Consider the following 15,765-nt stretch of genomic DNA (forward strand, 5'->3'; position numbering starts at 1 on the left):
GATCTTAGACAGCTGCATCTCCCATAAGAAATAAAGTGCATAATGTATCCAAGTTTTGTAGTGGATAATGTATCCAAGTTTTGTGCAATCTGTTTTTCGATTAAATGGTTCCAATCTCTCTTAGCTTTACTATATGGAGTTAATTGACAATGCACACTTTGAAAAGTTTATCATCAGAATCATAATCTACACCAGGCAGGTGACTACTGACAGCAGAATGTGGATAAGCGGCACAATAGCAATGAGATTATAAACCACCACTACTACAAGTATTAAGTGTAAGTTACTAGGAAACAAAATCAAGGCACTGAAGGATGAGGCATTCCAAAAGCTGGAGCAACATTATGCAAAAATAAAAGCAACACAAAATATTATATGCAGCAAAGACGTACCACTGGTGTAATAAGAATGAAAAGAGAAAGACTAAGTACAGTACTTAAAAAAAGATAGAAACTTATGAATATAACAGGATTCTAAGCAACAAGAATGATGGGAAACAACAATGCAAATGACTGACTCAGATACCCAATTATGAAGGGAGCGTGAAATATTTGGGAGGTAAGCACAATGTTTTTATGCTGCTTTTTCTGAAGAATACCAATGCCACAGAAACATACCTGTGGCTCACGAGTCCTTTCTCCTCTCAATTACTCCCTATTTCTCCTCTCAATTACTCCCTATTACCATTACTACTCTACGTCATGGAGGTCAAGACTAATATCAAGGGCCTCTGACTCATCAAGCTTGCAGACAACTACAACTCTGGAGCCATCATAAATGTCCTCCATGACACTAACATCCTGCAAAAGGGTCTAAAGCAGACATATGACTGATGCCAAAGCCATGGATTACAACTCGATACATCCCTAACAGCTGCCTGGTAGTTACAGCTCTGGGAACATATGTATACAGAAATCTGGCCTTTGACCAACATGTAGCACATAGCCAACATTCTACATTGCCCAAATTATAAGTAAGAGTATGGCAACCAGGTCCAAGGAAGATATAGTACCACTCTACTCAGCCCTTATTAGACCCATCATGGAGTACACTGTCCCCTTCCCATGTAGGGTTGCCAACTTTTCATGTCAAAAATTCTGGACATGTACTGTGAAAGCAAAAAAAGGCATGTAATTTTTGTACCCGAAATACAAAATTTTGCTTAATAATGTTTGGAACCATTAGTCTCTCTCTGGCATTATTTGTCTTAACTGCAACTTACATTTCTTATTTTTTTCTGGCTGTAAACTGTAAGATTTTGTACTTACACAGCTATGGAACAACTAAACATACCCAGGGTATGTTTTTTTCCTGCAAAATCTCATGTTTCTACAAAAAATGCCCCACCTTGGGCATTTGAAAAGGTGGCAAGTGGCACCCCTAACTGTCTGCAACTCTGCTTCCCATTACTGGACATATGACATGATCTTTCTTTGTGCTTAGTTGAGCTGAAAGTACTTAATACCTTATTCTGCTTAATACTGAAAATGTATTGTCTGCTCTCTGGCGGTGTCGGCTGACACCGCCCGTCAAGAACTTGAAGATGCTTGAATCAAATTGATGTAGTAGGATGGGGTAAAAAACTGCAGAAAATCTTCATCAAGATGTACAGACTAAACAAAGCTACTTGACAAAATAAATAACCAATAAATGTATTTGAAAAGGATCACTGGAAAACATAGGATGGGGTGGACACAATAGAAGGAGCCTGAATGAAAACTGGCATATTAACAATTACCCAAAAAGGTGGACAATGTCAGGTGAGGAGACAGTAACATTTAAAAGAAATACTATATAGAAAAATAAATCATTTTGCTCAATTCACTAATGCTGAAAAGGAAACATACAGTACTTAATGGATGCAAAATTCTGAAAAAGATGCCGAGTCAGTGAGCTGATGTTATTGTTAGGTGACTCCAACCAAATTATGTGAAGAAGGCCTTGGTGCTAAAGACTCGCAGGGTTTTTACTTCATTGAAATGTACACTTGTTTTTCACACATTACAGCAAACCTATCCATTCCTAGGCTCCTAGCCAAAGAGAATAATTATCCTGATGCTTTAAAAAACTCTTCAGCAGTTGACAAAATTCTCTCTCTCTGTCACTCTCACACACACACACACACACACACACACACACACACACACACACACACACACACACACACACACACACACAAAAAACATGAACACATATGCAATATGAAACTTTATTTTAATTGCTAGTGCTAGAAACACCTAACCATATTTTTGTTGCACGCATATTACAGCATAGTTAACACTTAGAAGGGCACACACAATATTGGTTTATAATATATTTTTTTCACACACAGTTTAGCAAGGGGAAACAAAGCACTCATTTGCAGTTCAACCTTGTTAAAACAGAGGAAAAACTCAGGACAGAGGAGAGGACACTTGTTTTATCTTCTCTTACACAAAAATTAGAAAACACTTAAAGCACTTCCTTCAGAGAAATGGATAACCAAATTTAAATCAATAGCCCTTAGCCCTAGCATAGCACTGGCACTACTGGCTGAATTTTCTAGTCAATATGTCTAAACTATAGAAAAGTTCCCTTGTTTACATGCAGGATCAGATGCAGTTTAAAGTTAACACACTGACTGACATAGTTCCTTTAGCAGTCTGCAGTTAGGATATGCAATACATACTTAATCAGCGTTTATTATACATCTTTGGAGTCTTCTGAAAATTTGCAGATAAACAACTCTGTACCCTTTATAGAAAAGACGCTCTCTGAAGGCAGGATCAACAGTTCTTCCAGCACAGTTTAGCTAATCTGCTTAACAATGAAGGAAATTTGCTGAATTACATACAACCCAGTTATTTACTTCTCCTATCAGCAGTTTAACAAGCACAGCTTTCCTTTTACTAATCTTGCATTTTACAATACCCTACTTTTAAACATATTCTGCTGATGAAAATTTAAAATTTTACAAATAGCCCTTAGACTTTTCTTAGTCTCTTAGACTCATCATCCACAAATTGATAACTTGGTACAGAAAAGATGTAACTGCTTCTACAGTAAATTGATAATTTGATAAGTAAAAGGTGTGATTGCTTGAAGTAAACATGGCACAATGGGATCAGCCTGGATCCTTTTTACAGGTGTATAGTACTGCAAGTACCCGCAGTGGTGGTGCTGCGGTAGCGTTGTCGCCTCACAGTAAGACGCTGTCCGGTTCGATTCTCAGCTACAGCGTCTTCTGCGTGGAGACATGCGTGAATGGGCGTACCTTCGTTGAAGGTTGTGCGTCAGGGCTGGTAACTCGGCACGTAAAAATCAACTACCAATCATTAGCGGACTGGAGTTCCGCTGTGGCGATCCCTAACCGGGAAAAGCCGAAAGACACAACATAGTACTGCGAGTGTTAAATGACGTGCTATACATCCATAGCACTGGTTACAGCAGCAGCTGCACTCACTGTTTTGGTGGGCTTGCTTTGGCTTCTGTTAGTCCTGCTGCTGGATGGCCATCAAATCTCCCACTCTCTGACTGCAGTTGGGATGTAATATTTACAGTTACATTAGGATGCTCAATGACTCAGTGCTCTCCTACTCCTAGAGGTTTCTGGGGCTTGCTGTTCTTTTGTTATACAAGTCTCCTCTGAGGTTCTAAAGCCATCCAGTTTTAAAGACGTCTCCCACTCGCACAAGGTCCTCCTCCTACTGTCCTAGCACTTCAAACAAATACGTACCAGGTCCATAATTTATAAACTGTTATTGTTCCATGACTACTGTCTAATGCTCTAATCTCTGTTCTTCTTAAATGAATATTTCTGTTCACTTTTTGCAGCTCTCAGCAATTACTTTTCTTTGGATACATAGTGTGAAAACTGAGAACATGACATATCTTGACTTTTACACACAGTTCACCTTTCAAATGTTCAGGCCTCATGCGGTTTCTCTCATCAGTCCACAAGTTTTTCATCCTTGAAAATATACGTTCAACATGGGCATTGCTAGTTGTTGTTGTCTTTCGGCTTTTCCTGGTTAGGGGTTGCCACAGCAGAACTCCGGTCCACTAATGATTGGCAGTAGATTTTCACGAACGCCGAGGTGCCAGCTCGACATTCAACCTTCAACGAAGGCACGCCCATTTACGCATGTCTTTCAAACGTCCACCCAACCGCAGGGAGGACATGCAGACTCCACACAGAATAGCAAAAACAAATTCAATGATTCGTTTCAAGTTAGGTGCATCGCAACCACTAAAGAATTTAACCCATTTGTCAACTTCAGCTTGATTTTCCTTCAGCTTTGGAATGACTTCTTTCAAGCACAGATACTCGGCATACAGTTTATCTCCATCAACAGTCACACCACAGGCTGATACTATCCCCAAAATGTCAGAAAAACAGCAAGGCTCATCAAGGTTTAGAATATGCAGTTTCTTCAGCAGACTTGTTTCAAAGTCAAACCACTTAGCCAGGTAAGCTATCGCTCAATCGTACACTTTCAATGCCTCTGTTTTAAATGATGACACCTGGCTGTTGGTCATAAATCTTAAATTGTTAACAGCAAAGCCAAAAATCTTTTTTCTCTCTCCACCAACTCATTGTGTACTTTCTCCATCACAGCAAAAAGCTGTGAGATAAGTTGTGTTTGACTCCAGCTGCTTAATGGCCCGTGTAAACATTTTCATGAAACTGTACACAAAATGAATGTAGCACTCTGGGACAGAAAGTTCACCATTCTTCAACAACCCATCTTCCTGATCTGAAATAAAACCCCAAATCAATTTGTTTCCTGTTTTCCTTCACTGATGAATTAAATCTTTACAGCTGTCCAGCATTTTATCAGCCTTTCAACTGCAGGTTCAAGAGACAACCAACGTACAGGAATATGACACAATAAAGCAACGTATTCTCATCTGCAAAGTCATAGTAAGATTTCAGCTCATCCGACCATTTAGCGGATGATGAAAATTCATTGTACACCTTGACAACCACTTGCTTGACATCATAGCTCAACTGTTTGCATGCATGTTTGGCAGTGTTGTGCAGAACATGGCAGTTGCAGTTTGCTTTGATACGATGTGGCTGTTTGGTGTTTAAGTTAGTAAAAATGGAATGGTGCTTGCCATAGTTGACAGATGCATTACCAGCACAGTAGCTGACTAAGTTTTCAACTTGCAGACCATTGCCTTCTAGCACTTCTAAAATCTTGGTTGTTACGCCATCTGCCGTTTCATCACTGTCCACATAGAAATCAAACGTTCAGTGACACCTCTGGTAGATGAAAAGAACCGGACTGACACCTGATACATTTTCAAATTGCCTTTGTTTGAAGCATCGGTTGCTAATGGGAACGGCATATTTTGCTGCAGTTCCCTTAAAGCCAGCTCCATGGACTGAGGTGATAAAATGTTTTCAGTGAATGACTCTGCTTTGGTTTTTCCACAGGAAATTTTTTTGCTCAACCTGGAATTGAAAAATATTTGGCAAAAGAGTTTATTACCACAAGCCTGTGAAGAGTAGCTATGATGATTATGTATTCCATGAAAAGTCATTGCTAATTTGGAAGCAGTAACTTGTTCTTGGTCCAAACAGTTGGGAGTGGGAAAGAAATGCTTCACTGTACTTGACATTTTTTGGCTTTCAGAGTTTCGTTTGTGCTTGTCACCAGCTGCATGTTTCCAGACGGCTGTAAGTCCATCAGTTCTGACAGAAAATGAACAGCAGCAAACTTTACACTGGGCGAAGTCGATGTTTTTATCATCCCGGTATAACCACAATTTGACCTCTGAATCCTTCAGCCAACTCCTATTGAAACACGCAAATTTGTTGTTTCTTTTTAGGTGGAGTGTCTTCCTTAGGAGTTGCACATGTAGGCAGTGAGGTCATCTTCTTCACAGGTGCACAAAATCCACTATCCATTTCAAGATGTGATGCAGCAAAACCTGTTTGTCTATTAACTTTTCTAGTAGAAAAGGAAAACACTTACCCCTCATTAAAAAATAAGTAGAATTCTACTAAAAGAAAGTAAGGGTGGGGGAGACAGAAGCAGTTTGGATTTGGATTCAGATCTGGAGGATACACTAACCAAATAAACCAACCTGTTGGGATGAGACAAATAGTGGAGAAAAGGCTAGAGATGTGGAGAGAAAGTTGATGTTGGCAGTGCTAAGATGGTTCAAAGCTCCAGAAACAGTAGAATTCATGCAGGCTATGTACAAGAGCCCAATGACACAAGTACTGTTGAAGTACAAAAAAGGTGGACTCAGAGGGATTTCCAGTGGGTGTGGATGTGCATTAGGGTGTACTTTTGAACTCACTACTGTTCATACTGGTGATGGACTACATAACTAGCAAACAGGTTGAAGGGGACAGATCAAAAAAGTTGCTGTAGAACTACAAGTTACAGATAAATCCATTATAGGAAAACAAGAACTTACGCTAAATTATTTAGGAATAGAGTTATGCAAAAATATAAACGAAACAATATTAATAAATTATAAAAACATTATGGAAACAATACAAATATATATAGAAAAGTGGAACAAAATTATATTAACTTTTGAAGACAGATTGCAATTAATAAAAATGGTCTTATTGCCAAAAACACTATATGTAGCATTAGCAATACAGTTAAATCCTGAAAGATGCATTCTTAAAGAAATAATCTCGTATTTAATAAAAATTTTATGGTATCCCAGAAAGAACAGAGTAGCTCTAACTCATCACATTAGACCCTGGAAACAAGGAGGATTGAACTTCCCAGAAATAGAAACATACATAAAAGCATCTGTGCTTAAAACTACAACAGACTGGATAAACCCAAATTATTTTGCCAACTGGAAGGAATTAACAACGGCTATATTAACAAATGAATTTAATCTGTTAAAAAAATTTTAATAGACAAATCAAACAAACCCTGGTACATACTATGCACAAGTATAAAATCTAACATAACAAAACCTTCTAAAACAACACTGATTAATCATTACATCAATTCCTTTAGGAAAACTTATCAATGCAAACATAGATCTATAAAACTTTGGTTTGACCTTTTAACCCCATTTACCATCACTAAGCTTTCCTCACAAAATATATAGGGAAACAATAACCTTCTGGGGAAAAATGGATTCTTATGCTGATTTCAATGTGTAAATAAATTAAATGTTTTAGATATAAACATATGATAAAAACTGCTTACAATATTCTAACACAGGACTGGTTAACCTTACAAAGCATTCTAATGTACACTCAAGATTTATGCAGATTAATTAATAATTCCTCATTTAAAGATATTCCAAATCTAATATGTTTTCTGTATGAATTTATATATAATAGTTGTGAAAAGAAAGATTCCATTTCAAATCTATATAAAAAAGAGTTAATAACATAGAAATCAATTCCCAAACCATCATACTGGCAGTTCTTAAAAGGTCAGTCATTGCGGTTAACAGAAGAAATTAAACGTAACATCTTACTATCAGTTAATTACACCTCTAACACACAGTACTGGAAAATATTTACCTGGAAATACTTACATAGAGCGTTTTTAACACCAGACAGAATTAAAAAGATCAGTACTACTAAAAATGTTTTTTGCTGGAGGTGTGAAAAGTCAAATAAAGCAGACTGGATTCATATTTTTTATGAATGTAATAAAATTAAATCATATTGGAATAGAATCGATCATTTTTTTACAAGCTTTATTTAATGAATCCTTTACCTTAACTAAAGTATTGATAATACTAAATGTAAATGAAGGTCCCTACCTGAATAAGACAAATATTGCTATATCTAGGAAATGCATAACCAGAAGGTGGAATTCAAATACACCTCCACCTTGGAAGAATTCTACACTTTACTGAAGACAACTGCATTGATGGAAATAAAAATCAAAGAACTACAAATCTATCTCAGGCCATTGGTAAATAATCCTTGGAAGAAAGTTATATCTTTGTTGGACACTCTGCAATAATCAATAGTGTATCTCTGATAACTGATCTGTTAATTCTATATTTAATAACATACAGTATATATAATTGAAAGTCAGGCTATTGTAAATATTGTATATAGTTTAAAATGATATTTAAAAATATTATGTATATGTTATTTTAATTGAAAATACAAAAAATATTTGAGGGAAAAAAAAGTTGCTGTATGCAGTAACGCAGATGATGTGACATTGCAAGCAGACTCTGAACAAGAACGTCAGCTAATGATGATAGATGATGCAGAAATTAAATTCAAAACAGAAGGCACTGACACACATGGGACTGGGATCATGAAACTGAGTACAAGCAAGACAGCTGAGCTCTCTGCACTTGTGTGTTGGCCAGATTTCACATCATGTAATCAACTGTACCCCCTAACTGGAGGGCACTTCTTGAGAGCCTTTAGCTCATTTGTACAGCACCCACATTGTTGTCTTGTATGCTTGTGAATATTCCTACCAATACCATGAAGCCAATAATTAGGGATTTTTATTAACCATTCATGTGATACATTTGTTAGCACATGACAAATGCTACCTAATTACTGAGCAACATTGCACATCATTATATCGTTATTCCTTCCATTAGATTCTGAAACACACATGCATTACGCATATAAATGTGTGTGTGTGTGTGTGTGTGCACTGCGCATGCACACACACACTGCTTCAAAATCCACATATATGGAAGACTATAATATTGCTAATACACTTGGAGGGAAGATACTGACAGTAAAGTACAGTTGTGTACACTTACCATAAATGTAGATGTTTGAGTGTATTCACTGTTGCAGTCATTACATTTGGGTTATCTGCCTGCAGGTAGCCCTCAGCTGGCCTGAATACCAGAGTCTTGGACTCCTGCATCGGATGCTGTCTCTTCTTCCATGACGTCAGGTCGTCAGGGGTATAAAACATGCAGCCAACACCATTACATCAGTTTTTCTTGACCCAGATGTCAGGTGCCCCCACAATGGGAAGCAATTATATGCTATGGTACACCTCCATCAAAAAGCAAATACACCAGAAAGCTTAAATACACCAAACAAGAAGGAAAGGTAGAGCCAAGAGAAGTCAGGGGGCTGGAGGAAGGGTAACCAGGACTGCAAAAGTGAATACACTCGAACATCTACATTTATGGTAAGTGTACACAACTGTACTATGTTCTTCATGTTTCACTGTTGCAGTCATCACATTTGGGTTGATTCCCAAAGCCGAAGAAGTTAGAGAGCATTAGGGTCAGCTATTAAGCCCTGCAAGACTGCAGTGGCAAAACCAGCTCTGGATTTAGAAAAAATAGGCATATGGTAATGCTTGGTGAAGGTGTGTACAGAGCTCCAGGTAGCAGCTTCTAGGATGTCTCTGGTAGGGACTCCTCTGAGAAAGGCTGTAGAGGTAGATGCAGCCCTGGTGGAACGTGATCTTGTGACCCTGTGGGGTAGGTTTTCCATGGTGCTTATAGCAGAAATGAATGCAATGGGCTATCCATTTAGAAATGGCTTGTTTTGAAATGGCCTTCCCCTCTGCCCATGGAGCAAAGCCAACAAGCAGCTGTTCAGATTTTCTGAGAGGCTTAGTCCTGTCCAAATAAAATCTAAGTTGTCTGTGCACGTCCAGAGAGTGCAGTATTCGTTCACCTTTGTTTTGTGGATTAGGGAAAAAAGTAGGCAAATGAATGGACTGATTTAGGGCCACACTAGAACCACCTTGGGCATAAAGGAAGGATTGGTCCTGAGGGAAACCCTGTCTGCATGGAAGATAATTAAGGGTTCCACTGCCATAAGGGCCTGTAATTCAGACACTCTTTTTGCTGAAGTGATGGCTAAAAGGAAGGCTGTTTTCCAATAAAGGAATTTCAACTCTGCAGTTGCAGCTGGCTGAAAGGGAGGGAGAGTGAGCTTTTCCAATGCAAAGTTAAGGTCCCAGGCTAGAGTAGGGGTTCTCCTGGGGAGGGGGGGGGGGTCTTAAATTTTTGGCCTCTCTAAGGAATTGCTTTAGCAGGGGATGAGAAAAGAGGGGTGGCTCAGTACTGTAATGTGCTGAAATGGCAGAGGCATGAATTTTAATTGACGAGAAGGATAGGCCCTTGTGGAGCTTTTCTGTGCAGTACTGAAGAATATGAGGTAAGCTGAGCACCGCTGTGCCCATCCCCAGAGTCTGGCTCCAGGAAGAGTAGATTTTCCACTTTTCAGCATAGGATTTTCTAGTACTAGGCCTCCTTGCCTCCAGAATGACATCTAGCACCTGCTTACTGAGAGATGCTATTGGAGCGCTCAAGGAATTATCCAGGCTGCAAGGTTCAGGGTTTGAAGCTGAGGGTGCAGAATCTGGCCCGTCTGCTGGGACAGCAGGAAGGGGTCTGAGGCAGGTGCCATGGTTCCAGTAGTGTCATACTGTGCAAGAGGGGGGTACCAGTGCTGGCGTGGCCAGTATGGTGCAATCAGTATTGTCTTTGGCTTGTCCTATTTGATCTTTTGCAGAATCTTCGAGAGGAGAGGCAGGTTCATAGGTTGGTACTAGGCTATCAGCCCTAGGGCCTATACAAGCCTAGCCATAACAATTCCCTGGCTATTTCTTCCCACACTATTTACTTCCCTGGACCCCTGTCTAGCAGGGCGACTGACGTGATCCCCGGGGTGAATTTCCTTTCTCCCATCCAATTGTCAAGGTTCCTTTTGAAGAGGACCAAAGAGGCACTCTGCTTGACATGTACGGGCAAATCTATTCCAGAGTCTGGGGAGTGTCTGAGTCAGGAACCTATCCCTCCAGCATGTTTTGTTTATTGTGATGACAAGGTTTAGATCCCTGGAGCGTGTGGCTCTGAGGGATTGGGATTTCTTTAAGTGCAGCATGTCCAACAGCTCTGGGTTTGACATGGCCTTGTATGTTAAGCAAAGATCGCCTCTGAGTAGACGATATGCGACAGAGTATAGCTGGAGTTTTTTAAGGCGGTCAGCGTAGGGCATCTGCTTTAGGCCTGTGATTCTTTTAGTGAGGTATTTCTGTGGCCTTTCCAGTTGTTGCAGATGTCTTGAGAGGTACAAGCAGAGGGGGAAAGGCATAAACTGAGAGGCTTTCCCAGGTAAAAGACAGGGCATCCACTTTCCAGGCTTGACTGTGGGAAGTCCTTGTGCAGAATTTGTCCAATTGGTAGTTCTGAGGGGAGGCAAACAGGTCTACCTCTGGAGTCCCCCATTTGTTCCTCAAGAATTGTTTCAGTTTCCATTCCTGTGGGTCCATGAGATTTCTGCTCAGGTCGTCTGCCAGTGAATTTAGCTTGTCTGGCAGGAATTGAGCTTGCAGGTGCACTTGGTAGCTCAAGGCTGTGTTCCACAGAGCCATGGCTAGTCTGCAGAGAGGGTACAAGTGGATTCCCCCTACTTGTTTATGTAGCACATAACTGTTTGTCTGTCTTTACCAATAACTGTCATGGAAGAATGCGGTCTTTGAAGGCTGTCAGGGAATTCTGTACAGCTAACATTTCTTTTTGGTTGATATGCTGGTGCATCTGTCTCGGGTTCCATTTGCCCTGAATGCACTGCCCTGCCAAATGAGCCCCCCATGCATAATCGGGTGCGTCTGTTAGGGTTTGGGCGGCAGGGGGTAGAGTGAAAGGGAGACCCTTGTTGTGGTAGCAGGTCTCTGCCCACCAAAGGAACTCTATCTGTAGACAAGGAATGATAGGAATAATTGATTCCAGGTCCTGAGAATGTTGACACCATAGGCTTTTTAGATACCACTGTAGTTTCCTCATATGCAGTCTTGCATATGGAATTAGTAGAATGCAAGAGGCCATGAACCCCAGGGCTTGCAGAATTTTCCTTGCAGATAGCTGGGTATTTGTGAGCAATAGTTTGAAGTAGGTTGTCAAATAAACTTGTTTCTCTGGAGTGAGGAAAGCCATCTGGGAAGTTGTGTTCAAGCTTGGTCCCAAGAATACAATCTGTTGGCAGGGTACTAGGTGATATTTCTTTTTGTTTATGGTGTACCCCACAGAGGTGAGAAGTTTTAAGAATGCCAGATGTTTTAATAGCAAGTCCTGACTTTCTGCCTGAATCAGACAATCATCCAAGTATGGGTATATCTGAATTTTTCTCTGCCTGCAAAATGCAATGGCTGAAGCTAGACACTTTGTGAATACCCTGGGCGCAGTAGATAAGCCAAAGGGAAGTGCAGAGAACTGATAGTGCCTGGAGCCTGCCCTGAAGAGCAGGTATTTCCTACAAGATTCCCTTATTGGAATGTGCAGGTAAGCTTCCTTTAAGTCTAAGGTTGCCAACCAGGCATCTTTGCCTAGCATAGGAAGCAGCTGTAGAAGTGTTAGCATTCTGAATTCTGGGATTACCTAAAAGGTGTTTAGAATAGAGAGGTCTAGGATAGGACGACAGGAGCTGTCTTTTCTGGGTACCAGGAAAAGTCTTGAATAAAAACCTTGCACCCTTTCGTCTGCTGGGACAGGATGAATAGCCCTGATACTTAGAAGAAAGAGAACCTGTTGTTGGGCCACTGCCCACTGATTTGGGGGTAGGTCTGGCCAACCGTTTGGGGTTGGTAGGGTGAGGAAGTGGAATCTGTATCCATGGGAAACTATATTCAAAACCCAATTGTCCTGGGTAATGAGTTCCCAGTTTTTTGCATGCAGGGCGAGCTTTCCTCCTAAGGGAGTAGGGCAGTTGAGCAGGGCTTGGAAGGGTTAAGATTAAGTCATTGTGCCATTTTTCCGTAGGGGGGTGCCTTACTACTCTCTGCTTTGGAAGTGGGAGCTCCCCACTGCTTAGGCCTGTGCACAGCCTGAGTCTATAACCTAGGTGGTCTGCTGTTCCTGGGTTTGGACCGAGAAGGCCTGGAAGAGACTGGAAAGGATCAATTCTTTGAAGGCCAATGCCTACTAAATCTGGGAGGCTGTACTTGCAGAAAATCTTTAACAGTTTGCATAGATTTAGCTTTTTCCACCATCTTTTTGAGGACTTCTGCTTTGTTGCCAAACAGGCGGTCTTGGTTTAAGGGAGCATCCAGTAATTTAGCTTTAACATGATCTGGCAAGTTATGCTCCTTAAAGGGACAATCCCAGGGATTTTTTGTTTTGATTCAGCCTTTGTTTACATTTCAGGTTTGCCTTTCTGAGCATGCTCAACTTTAGCTGAGGGGGGTGGGGGAAGACTGCCTGCAGGAAGTTTCAAAGGTGTGAGCCAAATTCCATCTCAAATTGCAGTTGTACTAACAACAGCTTTCTCTGTGAGCCATTCATCAGTGTAATCTGTGCATTTTACACATTGAGAAAAGCAGCCTTTCAGGCATTTTATGACCTGACAGCTGCTGCTACTCTACAAAGCACATCATAAATTCAAGGGTTTTAAAACATTAGCAGATTATTCTGTGGTGATTGTGAAATCTGGCCAACTACAACAATTTTATGACATGGCTTCTACCTATAGAAAGCATCTGAGTGAAGCAAACAGTAGTGGAAACCATATTTCTCTTCCTTTCATTTCATGTTTTACTGTATTCTGATTTTTGAACACTAGCCTGGTATAGTGACTTCCTGACCTGCCAGTAATTCCATAGAAAGCAAGTGTGTGACAGAAGGTTGGAGCATTAGTATACACACTCTTCTGTTCCTTTTTCATTTTCTAGTTTGATATGTGCTGATTTTTGAATATCACTAGACAAATGCACTATTTTTATGAGTGGGCTACTTGTACATCTGTAGAAGCATGAATGATGGCAAAGTTTAAAAATGAGTATACCCTCATCTTTTCCTTTCACTTCATATTTTATTTTTTGCTTATTTCAAGCTACTAGCCAAAAGCAAATCCTAGTGTACATGCTACACCTTAGTGAGTTACTACATAATATTATGTTTTCAACACTTCTATCTCTTGTAACCTTATATCTGTATGAATCTGTTTCTAGTTCCACTGTTGTTATATATAAACAAGTAAATGAAATGATACTCTACAGCTTTTGGCATCATTCTAACAGTTTGCAGCACCTAACGAGTGTGTGATTCCTGGTCTTGCAATGATTAGTCTTACATGGTAACATTTAAACTGTTTCCTTTCCAACTTACTCACACGATAGCATACCTCTCACCATCGTAGCCCAAAAAATCTGGACAAACCCTAAAATAATGAGGAACAAATGCCCAAAAATAGAGACATTGTTTAAATACTGCTCTTATAAACTTAGAAAGTTGCTGGAATAACAGAATTTCTTAGTGTGCATTTTCTGAAGGATATGAAGTCTGAAACTCAAATGTGTGTCATTATTTAGTAACTTCAATCCTCAGTGATTTGCCAGAAAATCAAAATTTTATGAGGTACAGACCAAATATATGAGGCAAAAATCTAGACATTCAGGGAAAATCTGGACAGTTGAGAGGTGTGCATGGTAGTGATGATGGAGCAAAGTGACAGAAAGTACTCTTGTGTAAAATCTTACTATAACAGCGGTTCTCTGGTACGGTATTCGGTACAGAAGTGATGTATTGCCAAGGACAGTACATCGCTTGACTAGCATAAATAAGCTTAAGAGATCTTGGTTGTGCTGTATGTGACATTTATGCTCCCCATACAAAACACAGGTCATAAGAGGGACTTACGGATGCAACTACCTAGAACTGTATTGCTTTAGAAGAGAACAGCTGTCAAAGGAGTCCATACACATCCAGAAGGAAGAAACTGCAGAATAAACAGGGGATTGGAGGGAGGGAGAGAATACTACAATAATGAAGAGTAGACATCTACTGTTATGGCACAATTTTACGTAAGAGTACTGTGTCATTTTATATCACTGCTGCAGTATTCAGTCCAGAAGGGAGAGTAAAAAAGCCCAAGAACAGAATGCGAGGTGGAAGGCTGAGAAGAGCTCTCCAAAAACCCACATACAATGGCTTCAGCAAAACCGGCTCTGGTCATAGAAACCATATCCAACTTATAATGCTTAATAAAGGTATGCACTGAAGACCAAATAGCAACTTCAAGGATGGAATGGTGTCCAACCCCTTGAAGAAGGCACCAAAAGAGGAAACAGCCCTAGTGGAATGAGCTCTAACAAAAGCAGACAGAAATTTGCCATAAAAAAAAAAGAGTAACAAAAATAACTGGCCTTAGATATCCTGGTGGAGATGGTTTGTTTGGAAACAGTCAAAGACCTGGTATAAAAAGAAACAAAAAGCTGATCAGACTTACGAATAGTCCTAGTTTTATCCAAATAGTACCGGAGCTGCCTGTGCAAATCCAAGGTATGCAGGACCCTCACACTAGCAGACTGAGGAGAAGAAAAAAAGAAAGGTAGTTGTACTGACTGACTAAAGGACAATTCATTGACTACCTTGGGCATAAAAGTAGGATTAATACACAGGGACTCCCTGTCCCTATGAAAAAACAAAAAAGGAGGAAAGGCCATAAGGGCGTGGAGCTCAGAAACCTTCCAAGCAGAAGTAAGAGCCAGCAACAAAACAGTCTTCCAGGTACAATGTTGCAAAGAAGCAGAATCTACAGGCTGAAAAGGAGCCAGAGTCAGTTTTTCCTATACAAAAGCACAGTCCCAAGGAGGAGGAATAGGCTTTCTTGGAAACCTAATATGCAGGACGCCTTTAAAAAATTGTTTGATCTCAAAATGAGAAGTCAAAGCATGAGTCAAGGGTAGACAACCAGAAATGGCTGACAAATGGGCTTTCACAGAAGAATAGGCCAGCCACGAAGATTTTCTGGTTGAGGGTTTCCTTGCCTCCTGTAAAACCCTGAACACATCCTTAGAAAAGAGATGCCTGAAAGGGATCAAAATCCTATCACCCACA

At 40.2% G+C, this 15,765-nt stretch overlaps 1 protein-coding gene across 1 annotated transcript in view; it reads right to left on the minus strand.

The window, feature by feature from the left end:
* The window catches only part of UBQLN4 (ubiquilin 4), a gene marked incomplete in the record, with an annotated part of 792,664 nt that overhangs the window by 35,585 nt on the left and 741,314 nt on the right, over nt 1-15,765 (minus strand).

The sequence above is a fragment of the Protopterus annectens genome, chromosome 8.part0, assembly GCF_019279795.1.
Source record: "Protopterus annectens isolate FY-2018-M chromosome 8.part0, PAN1.0, whole genome shotgun sequence".
Taxonomy (NCBI): Eukaryota; Metazoa; Chordata; order Ceratodontiformes; family Protopteridae; genus Protopterus; species Protopterus annectens.